This window comes from Benincasa hispida, chromosome 10 (genome assembly GCF_027475165.1).
Source record: "Benincasa hispida cultivar pf3 chromosome 10, pf3_genome.v1.1, whole genome shotgun sequence".
NCBI lineage: Eukaryota > Viridiplantae > Streptophyta > Magnoliopsida > Cucurbitales > Cucurbitaceae > Benincasa > Benincasa hispida.
This window is the reverse complement of record NC_143487.1, coordinates 20,268,130-20,277,229: the sequence shown is the minus strand read 5'-3', so window position 1 is coordinate 20,277,229 and position 9,100 is coordinate 20,268,130. Positions and strand designations below refer to the sequence as shown.

General features: G+C 35.0%; 1 long non-coding RNA gene across 2 annotated transcripts; it reads right to left on the bottom strand.

The window, feature by feature from the left end:
- Window positions 1–5,807: 5,807 nt before the first annotated feature.
- Window positions 5,808–8,837, bottom strand: LOC120088676 (uncharacterized). 2 transcript variants are annotated; one of them, XR_016523631.1, is made up of 4 exons: window positions 8,492–8,837; window positions 6,314–6,428; window positions 6,135–6,221; window positions 5,808–6,020 (listed from the first exon to the last, which is right to left on the bottom strand). It is a non-coding gene; the product is annotated as an uncharacterized LOC120088676 (long non-coding RNA). The 2 variants fall into 2 exon arrangements; XR_005485005.2 differs by having other exon boundaries at window positions 6,314–6,436; window positions 8,492–8,626.
- Window positions 8,838–9,100: the final 263 nt, after the last annotated feature.

The window sequence follows — 9,100 nt, the reverse complement described above, 5'->3', positions numbered from 1 at the left end:
TAGAAGTGAGAGTGTGTGAGTGGTTTCGTGAGGCGGTCAGCAAGTTGACTGGTCGAAGGGACATACCGAACTTCCAAGGCTCCACGAAGAACATGGTCTCTTACAAAGTGAGCATCAATCTCAATGTGTTTTGTTTTGGCATGAAACAAAAGATTAGTGGCAATCGCAGTGACGCTTAATATGATTGGTTTTACAGAGGACAACATCCCGAGTTTCGACATTAGTTGATTAAGCCAGATGACTTCAGAAGCACTGTGTAATAAGGCCCGATATTCAGATTCAGTACTCGATCAAGCTATGGCTGTTTGCTTTTTAGATGACCAAGAAACTAGATTGTTTCCAATGAATATACAATATGCTGCAACTGATTTCTGGTCGTCAATGTTGGAAGCCCAATCTGCATCAGAATAGGTAGAGACTGATAGGTCGGAGCTTGTTGAAATAGTAGACCAAAGTGTTTGGTTGCGCTGATGTACTGAAGGATACATTTGACAGCCTGTCAGTGAACATCAGTTGGTTTTTGAAGAAATTGGCTTAAGTGGTTGACTATATATGCGATATCAGGTTGGGTTGTGGTGAGGTACTGTAGTGCACTAATTGTGCTTCTATAGACAAAGGGATCATCGAGAGGAGTACCATCAACAATGGACAAGTGTTTGCCAAGTACACTGGGGGATGGAGTAGGCTTGAGATTTGTGAGTTGTAATCGGTTTAGAAGGTCATCCACATATTTCGCTTGATTTATGATGAGGCCGGATTCAAGATAGTGGACTTGAAGGCCAAGGAAGTATGTTAGTTGTCCCAAGTCTTCTAGAGCAAAGGTGTTGTCAAGCGACCAAATGAGTTGATTGATTGTTGAGGGGTCATTGCCAGTGACGATAACATCATCAACATATATTAGAAGAAAAATAACAGAGGACTGCTTGTATTAGATGAACAGAGAGGAATCTGATCTTGAGTTTGTGAATCCCCATCGAAGAAGCTCCTTTATGAGAGCGGCATTCCAGGCCATTTGGGGCCTGTTTTAGTCCGTAAAGAGCTTTATCTAGCTTGCAGACATGATGTGGGTAGGATGAATGTACATGCCCAGAAGGTTGTGTCATATACACTTTTTCTTCTAGAGTTCCGTTCAGAAAGGCATTATTAAAGTCTAGTTGTCGTAGACTCCATTCGTGAAAGGCAACAATACTAAGAATGACTCGAATTGTTGAAGGCTTGACAACTAGACTGAATGTCTCAAAGAAATCGATGTCCGGGTTCTAGTGAAATCCCTTTGCTACAAGTCGTGCTTCGTAGCGTTGAACTGAACCGTCGGAGTTGCACTTGATTCTGAAAACCCATTTGTGCCCCACAATATTCATGTCTGGTGTAGGAATTATGCTAGTTTTTGGGATTAGCCTGGGATAATTGGGTGAAAGGAAACTCATCTTCATTGAAGGTGACAATTTCGAGAGATGATGATCCGACCAGTTTTGGTTAGACATTTGAAGCCTTTGTGTTGTTGACTGGGGGCCTAGATACACACATTTTTCTGAGTGAGTTGAACTTGTTGTGTTGAAAAGGCCGAAGATATGGAAAGCAGGCGCAACCAAAGACCTTGAGCTCTGCAAAATTCAAATTCTTGTTAAAGAGAACAGAGACAGGGGATTTACCTTACAGTTCCTCTGTTGGTGGCCCATTTATGAGCATTGTGGCTGTGAAAAAGGCATCCCACCAAAAACTCAAAGGTAGGCTGGCCTGAGCTAGCAGTGTAAGGCCGGTTTCTACTACATGTCTGTGTTTTCTTTCTGCTCGACCATTTTGAGCAGAGGTGTAAGGGCACGATAGACTAGTTATGATTCTTTTTGAGTTGCATAGCTGATGGATTTTAGCATACTCCCCTCCGTTATTAGACTGAAGCACTTCGATTATTTTGTTAAATTGGTTCTGAACATATACAAGAAAGTGTTGAAAGGCTTCAAATGCACCACTTTTTTGTCTCAAGGGATAGATTCAGGTGTATCTATTGTGATCATCGACAAACAAAATGTAATATCTATAGCCATCTAATGAAACAACAGGGGCAGGTCCCTACAAGTCGGAGTGAATCAGTTCAAATGGTTTTGTTGCGTGACTTTCAGACTTAGAAAATGGCAGATTATGAGCTTTACCCAAAGGACAGGATTCACAAAACAAAGCCTCTTCATTACTTTTGACTTTCAAATTACAAGCACTAATAACATAATTCAAAACTTTTAGTGAAGGATGTCCTAAACGTCTATGCCAGATGGTTTTAGATATAATTACATTAATACTTGTTGTTTTTCCAGACAAAATTAATGCAGAGGTGTTCTTATTTATGTCCAAAAGTCTTCTGTATTCAGTGTTCTGATTTGTCAACTCCTCATTTCTTTTCACAGCCACTTGATCTAGATGATACAACCCATCCTTAAGATTTCCTTTCAAAAGAGTTCGACCCGTACCCTTGTCCTTAACAAAGCAATGAACATCATGAAACTCAAAATAGATGTTATTATCTTGAGCTAATTAGATACACTAACCAAGTTCTTTGTAATTTCAGGCACACACAACACATTCTCAAGTATGATAGTGTTGTTTCCATCAGACAACGAGGTATTCCCAACATAAGAGATTTGCAGTTTATTTCCATTTCCTACAATGACATTCTCATTACCTGAATATTCACCTGGATTGTTCAGATTTGAATTGTCAACAGTGACATGGTTTGTGGCTCTACTATCCACATACCAATTAGGATCCATAACAGTCTCTAGTCCAGCAAAGTGGTTGGAGTTTTGGACTGCTACGAATGCAGTGGGATTGGGAAGGGTATTGTTTCCAGGATTTGAGCTCTGTCCTCCTCTGTTCTGCCTAAAGTTTCCAACAAACTCTTTGTTAAATCGATTAAAGTATACAAGGGCTGAAGGGCCATATTTACCACAAACTTGACAAGTAGGTTTGTTGTTGCGTCCACGACCTCGTCCTGGACCAGTTTTGGAGTTTCCATTACCTTCTCCTCGTTGCTGATTAAATGGAGGTTGAGAGTTTGTCTGGTGGTAGTTGTTCATCTGCCTAGCATCACTAGAGTTCCAACTTTGAGCTACATTCACAGTGAGCACAATGTTGCCGAGATTTCTTTGAGCATTTTGGTGTTTCGGTCATTTCTCATAAATGAGGAGCTTGGGCTGCATATCCAGCCAAGACATGTCTGGTTTGTCTTGTATGACAGCGATTACCGGGTTGTAAACTTCGTCCAGATGAGGAAGGACTTGAGAAATTAAGGATCGTCTAAGTATAGAACTCTCAACCTGTCTTAAGTTGTCGGCATTAGTTTTCATGATGCGTAAATAATCTTCCATTTCAAAGTTATCTTTCTTAGTAGTCTGGAAGATGTGGCAAAGGAAATCCTCATCTGCTCTCGATTGCACACCGAAGAGGCCTTGGGTAGCTTTCCATAGATTCTTAGCATTGTTGAAGCCTAGCAAGGCTACTTCAGGGGTTATCGAATTATACAGCCATCTGAGGAGCAGAAAATCTGTCGTGACCCATTGTTCAAATAGAGCATTGACTGTTCTGGAGCGAGCTGAGCTCAACGAGACCTCATCAGTGCTTTCGAAAATGTCCTCACCTTGAAGGAGATTGGATTCTTCATTTGTTGCTGAGATGAATTTCGGAGGACAGGGTTTTTCAACTGTGAGATGACCTTCTAGTTTGTAGCTTCTCAGGATGGGTAATGCAAGGGTTTTCCATAGTAGGTAATTGCTTCGGTCGAGTTTTATTGTAGTTATTTGGTTCAACAATTGATTCAATGGTGACTTGTTGAAAACGGTGGTGGATGAGGAAGACGAAACATTGGGAAGGGCGTTGGCCATTAATAGGTTCTGATACCAAGTTAAAAAACAGAAAGGCAAGAGAAAATAGGTAAGTCGAAGAGACGAAGATTTTACCTCTGATATTTTTATATATTCTCTATATTGAATGATATCATTACAGTGGCTTTAAATAGCCGTTTGTTTGAAATAATAAAGAATAAATTGAATACACGTGTACAATTTTGATTAGTTTGAGCAAATATTCTTTCTAACAAATTTTCCTTCTAGAAGGGAGGTGTCATGGCCTGTGTATGCTGACTTTGAGAGGCTTTTTTATCTATGTGTACTGCTGATTGGGTGGCTGACGTGGACTTCTCTAACACTATCAGCGTCGCTTGTAGGTTCCTCTATTCCTGTTTCCTGTAGATTTCAAGCTATCATCAATCTTCACTACCTTGCATTGTCACTCTGCTCTGTTCACACCACAACTCGATTCTTTATCAGTGTCCAGTTGTCGACCAGTCCCACACAATTGTCCTCTCGCGACCTCTTTCTTTTGTGCACAATTCGAGATGTGTGTTCCATATCTATTCGGTTCAGTTGGATGTCAACTGCTCAATTCAGTCCAAAATCTGATTCGGTCACTTGTTTGGTTAATTTATTCTGGTTCGATTTACTTCATTTAGTTGAGTTCTTCAAATAGGTTCAGTTAGTCCGGTTAAAAAATTTCACTTTGGTTCGGTTTAATTAATTTGGTTCACATTTTAGTTTGGTTTAAGTTGGTTCAATTTGGTTTATGCGATTATGGAAAAGCTCCTTTTGCACAAAGATCTTTGTTTCATTTTCAAATTGGTTGTTCGTGGGTTTTGTTTCAGATCTCTATATGAGGATCTTTGTTTCAGCCTAGAATTTGTTGAAGGTTTTGTTATAGATCTCGATATGAGAATATATGTTTCTAGCCCAGAAGTTTTTTATTCTTCATGGGTTTCTATTTTCAACCTACTTCGTGTTTTCGTTCTTCGTGGGTTTCTAATTATTTTATTTTCTAATATTATTTCCTTTTTGATATTTTACATTTATGTATTTGTTTTTAAAATTTGGCCAAGAATTCAACTATTATACTCAAGAAATATGCAAATCATGAAAAAATTGAAAATAAATAGGCTTAATTTTAACAAATAAAATGGTTATCAAACCAAACCTAAGTAGTTAAAAAATTGGATTAAATTTAAAAATAATATATTTTGTGAAGAAATATTTGAGAGATGAATTATCTAAAAATGACTTAGAGTGATTAATCGAAAATTCTCAAAACTATTTGATAGTATGAGGTTTCATCTCAAAACCAATTATCAATGAGAGAGGTAGCTCCCTCGTTTTCCCGACGTGGGATTCTCAACATAAACATATGGTAAAAAAATAAAAACATATATATAAAAGATAAAATCATTTTGAACGTAGTGCAACAAAAAGAAATTAACATTTAAAATAGTTACAAAACTAAATAAGATATAACATCTTTGTTCAACATATTCTTTTTGAGAAGTGTTTAAATTTTTTTATTGGAAGTAAATTTTAAGCCTTTTTTTTCATATAAATATTTTATTTATTTATTAGGACATAAAATGTTTTGCTTTTAATTGAAGAATAAGTAGGGTTGGCAATGAGGTCGGGGCCAAGGTAAGGCAAGGGGGGAGGGGGTTCCCCGTCCCCGTGGAGGAATTTACCCTCATCCCCGCCTTCGTCCGTGCTATTTGAAGACGAGGACGGGGTAAGGAGCCATTCCCTATTTTCCTTATTAATCTCTGTGGGGATTCTCTTGTTAATTGCCCGCAGGGATTCCCTATATAAATGGTTATATCTTTTGCTTTGAATTTTCATATATTTCACTTTATTCATAAATGTAATAATATTTTTTTAAAAAAAAAAAATTGAGTCACTTTATTTAGAATTTCCTCAGTCCACAATAAATAAATAAAATTTAATAGAAGCAAATCCATGAAATAAACCTAATTCCCAAACTCACAAATCCATGAAATAAGTTTACAACTTATATCAAATAAAGTTTGAATAAAAGTTTGAAGTAAAATAAAGTTAAAATCTTATACAACAACCACAATTATACACTTGCCCGTCTTTCTCTTTTCATCAATGCCTTTATGTTTACGTTTATCTCCTTTCTCAACATCATCTTGTCCTTAGTTGTGACTATTATTTCCATATTTAAAATATAATTAACAAATAATGTCATAAAAAATAAGTAGACAACAAAACCACTCAAGAAAGTGTCATAAAAAAAATAATGTTAATCCTTGAGCGTACCTCAGTCACTACTCTATCTTCATCATAGTCATCTGCATCTTTGAAAAGAGTTGCTAAATGTTTAACAATTTTTTCCCATGCTAGTACCTTATGTTGTCAAATATTTGTAATACAAAAGAATATTTATTAATATATTAAATGTTAAAGATAGGTTACACAACACAAACAAACTAACAAACCTGTCAAAAACTTCAGTTGCAATCCAATTCTGAATGCATAATAAAGCTTCTATTGTCTTCGGATGAAGTTTGCTACAATATGGACTTACAATCCTACCACAGGTATTAAAAGCATCTGCAATACTAGATAACGAGATGACTAATATGTCTCTAACAATTTCTTGTAAAATGGGATACCTGATCCCATTCAATTTTCACCACCACAACATGTCAAAATCAGATGATCGGGTAAGACAGGTTCATCTAAATATGCATCAAAGTATTGCTTCTAATTCATCTTATTGGAATTTGATACAAACAAATCATAATCATTAAAATCATTAAATTCTATATTCTTTGATGCTGCATCTAAATTTTTAGAGTGAGAATCATCATCTTCCCTATCATGCTTCAACTGATATTCTTTCTCAAAATCTAAACAAAATTGTTTAATCCTTTCCAAACTCAAGGGAAAAAGTATCTCCATAAATTATAGGGAAATAGAACTCGCAGTTATAGCCATTCATCGATTTTCTTCCAATATTTATCGAACTTTGAAATCATATTTGAAGCCATGTCTCTTGCCTCTTGAAAGCTAAAATTCGTCCATTTAGAAATAGCCAACTTCAGTTTACAATTTCTTTGGGGGAAAAAAGATTTGCAATAGGATCCATAACATATTTCTACTTGATGAAATATTTTCAATTTCTCACATCTCTTTTGCTAATACTTGATCTTAATCCAAAGGCAAACACTTGTACTTTGATTCTCATTGTTTTAATTGATAAAAAAAAAATCTTGTACTTCAATGTAGTGGCTAACATAAAATGTAGAATTCCACCTGATACGACAATCAAAACTCAACATCCTATCATCATAAACTTCAACTGACGAGTAGTTTCCTCAAATTTCTCTCTTTGTGTATGTACTAAAAAACCCATGCTACTACAAACTCTTTCAATCCCATCTCCTATCATTGCCAACTCATTTTTTCAAAATTAAATTCAGAATATAAGCACAACACCACACATGAAATAAACTCCCATCAAAGATTAAGTTTCCAGACAAACTATCAACAAGCATATTAACTATGAATCATTTGTACTACAATAGTCTACGATTATAGATGACAATTTTCAATCAATATTTCAATCTAAGAGACATTCCATTACTTCTTCGTGAAGTATCTCATAAGTGTGTAGAGAAGAGACATATATAAACCTAACATAACACATATATGGAAAACTAAAATCAATCTACGTACAAATAAATAGAAATGAAATATTCTAGAATGTTAAATAGATGTACCTAATTATTTTGTTTTACAAAACCCAACTATCATCAACAAAATGTGCAATGACAACCATTAACTTTTTGTTTGATGGTTTGGAGTCCACATGTTTATTGTAAGGGCAAGATCTCTTTCAACAATGTCATGGTTTTCAATTTTTCAATTTCTCAATCTCGTAAATTTTCAAAATTTCCTTCTTTATGTGTTTCTTGACACCATCTTAAATAATAGTTGGATGACATTACAAAATTCCCTAAAATCATAATGCTCAACTATTGAGATGGGATATTCATGTTTGATTATCATTCTAGCTAATACTCTTTTTGCAGCTTCTTGATCGAAGTTATATAAACCCAATGTGTTGTTTTTCTCTCTGTTAGGATTCAATAGGAATTATTTGTCCTTTATAGGAGCATATCTTAATATCATTTGCAAGATCAATAGGAATTGTTTGTCCTTTATAGGGGCATATCTTAATATCATTTGCAAGAATTACAAACCGCCTTGTCTACTTCATTTATTTTTTTCTTCTTAAAATGGTTCCAAACAACCGATATCAATCTCCTTTTCAAAGATCCATTCTCATTGTCTTCATCAAGAATAACAAAATCATCGACATTCAAATTATCGTCATTAATTTAGGTGAAATTGGTGTTATATTTGGAATCTGATATTTTTGATACCAGGCAAATTAAACGCTTAAAAATTATATTAATCAATAAACATAAACAAGTTTTTAAAACTTTAATAAAACATAATATTAACATACTCGAATACTAAACAGTAACAAAACATAAATAAATATAAATAAATAAATCTAAATGAATAAATAAACAAAAATAAATAAATAACTTTATATTAATCATAAATAAATAAACATATTAAATAAAATAATTTTCATTTTTCACCTTCCGATCTTGAAGTCAGCAGATGGCAGGTAAACGTGGGTGAGCAGACGTGAACGATGGCGATAGCAACACAGTTCGACGACTACAGATCTTGAAATCGATGGCGACAACAACGGCTGGGCTTCCACGACCTGTGACTTCGACGGCGCACGGTGGGCAAATGGACGGCGGCTGGGCAGATTGACGGCAAACGAACTTGGGTCTTGGGTGTTGGTGTTCACAGGTGAATGAGAGAAAGTGGTGGAGACAGACAAAAAAAAAAAAAAGTTAATAGTATGAAAAAAATAAGGACTAAGGTCAAGAGGATAGATTAGGGTTTAAGTTTGAGCTTCAATTTGGAATATTTGAGTAATTTAACTTTGGACTTAGATTATAAGGAGGTGTTTGAGACAAGTACCGTCCTCAAATTATAATAATCATCTCTTATTCTATTAAGTACTATTTTAAAACTTTGAATTAACTATAATCAACACTATTTTAAAACTCTTATTTGCTAGAGTTTTTACTGTCATCATTTTTTTTTATTCTTTCTCCAATATTTATTGTTTTTTTCTCAAATTAAAATAGTTTACACCTTAAATACTTACTATTATAACCTAAATAAAAATA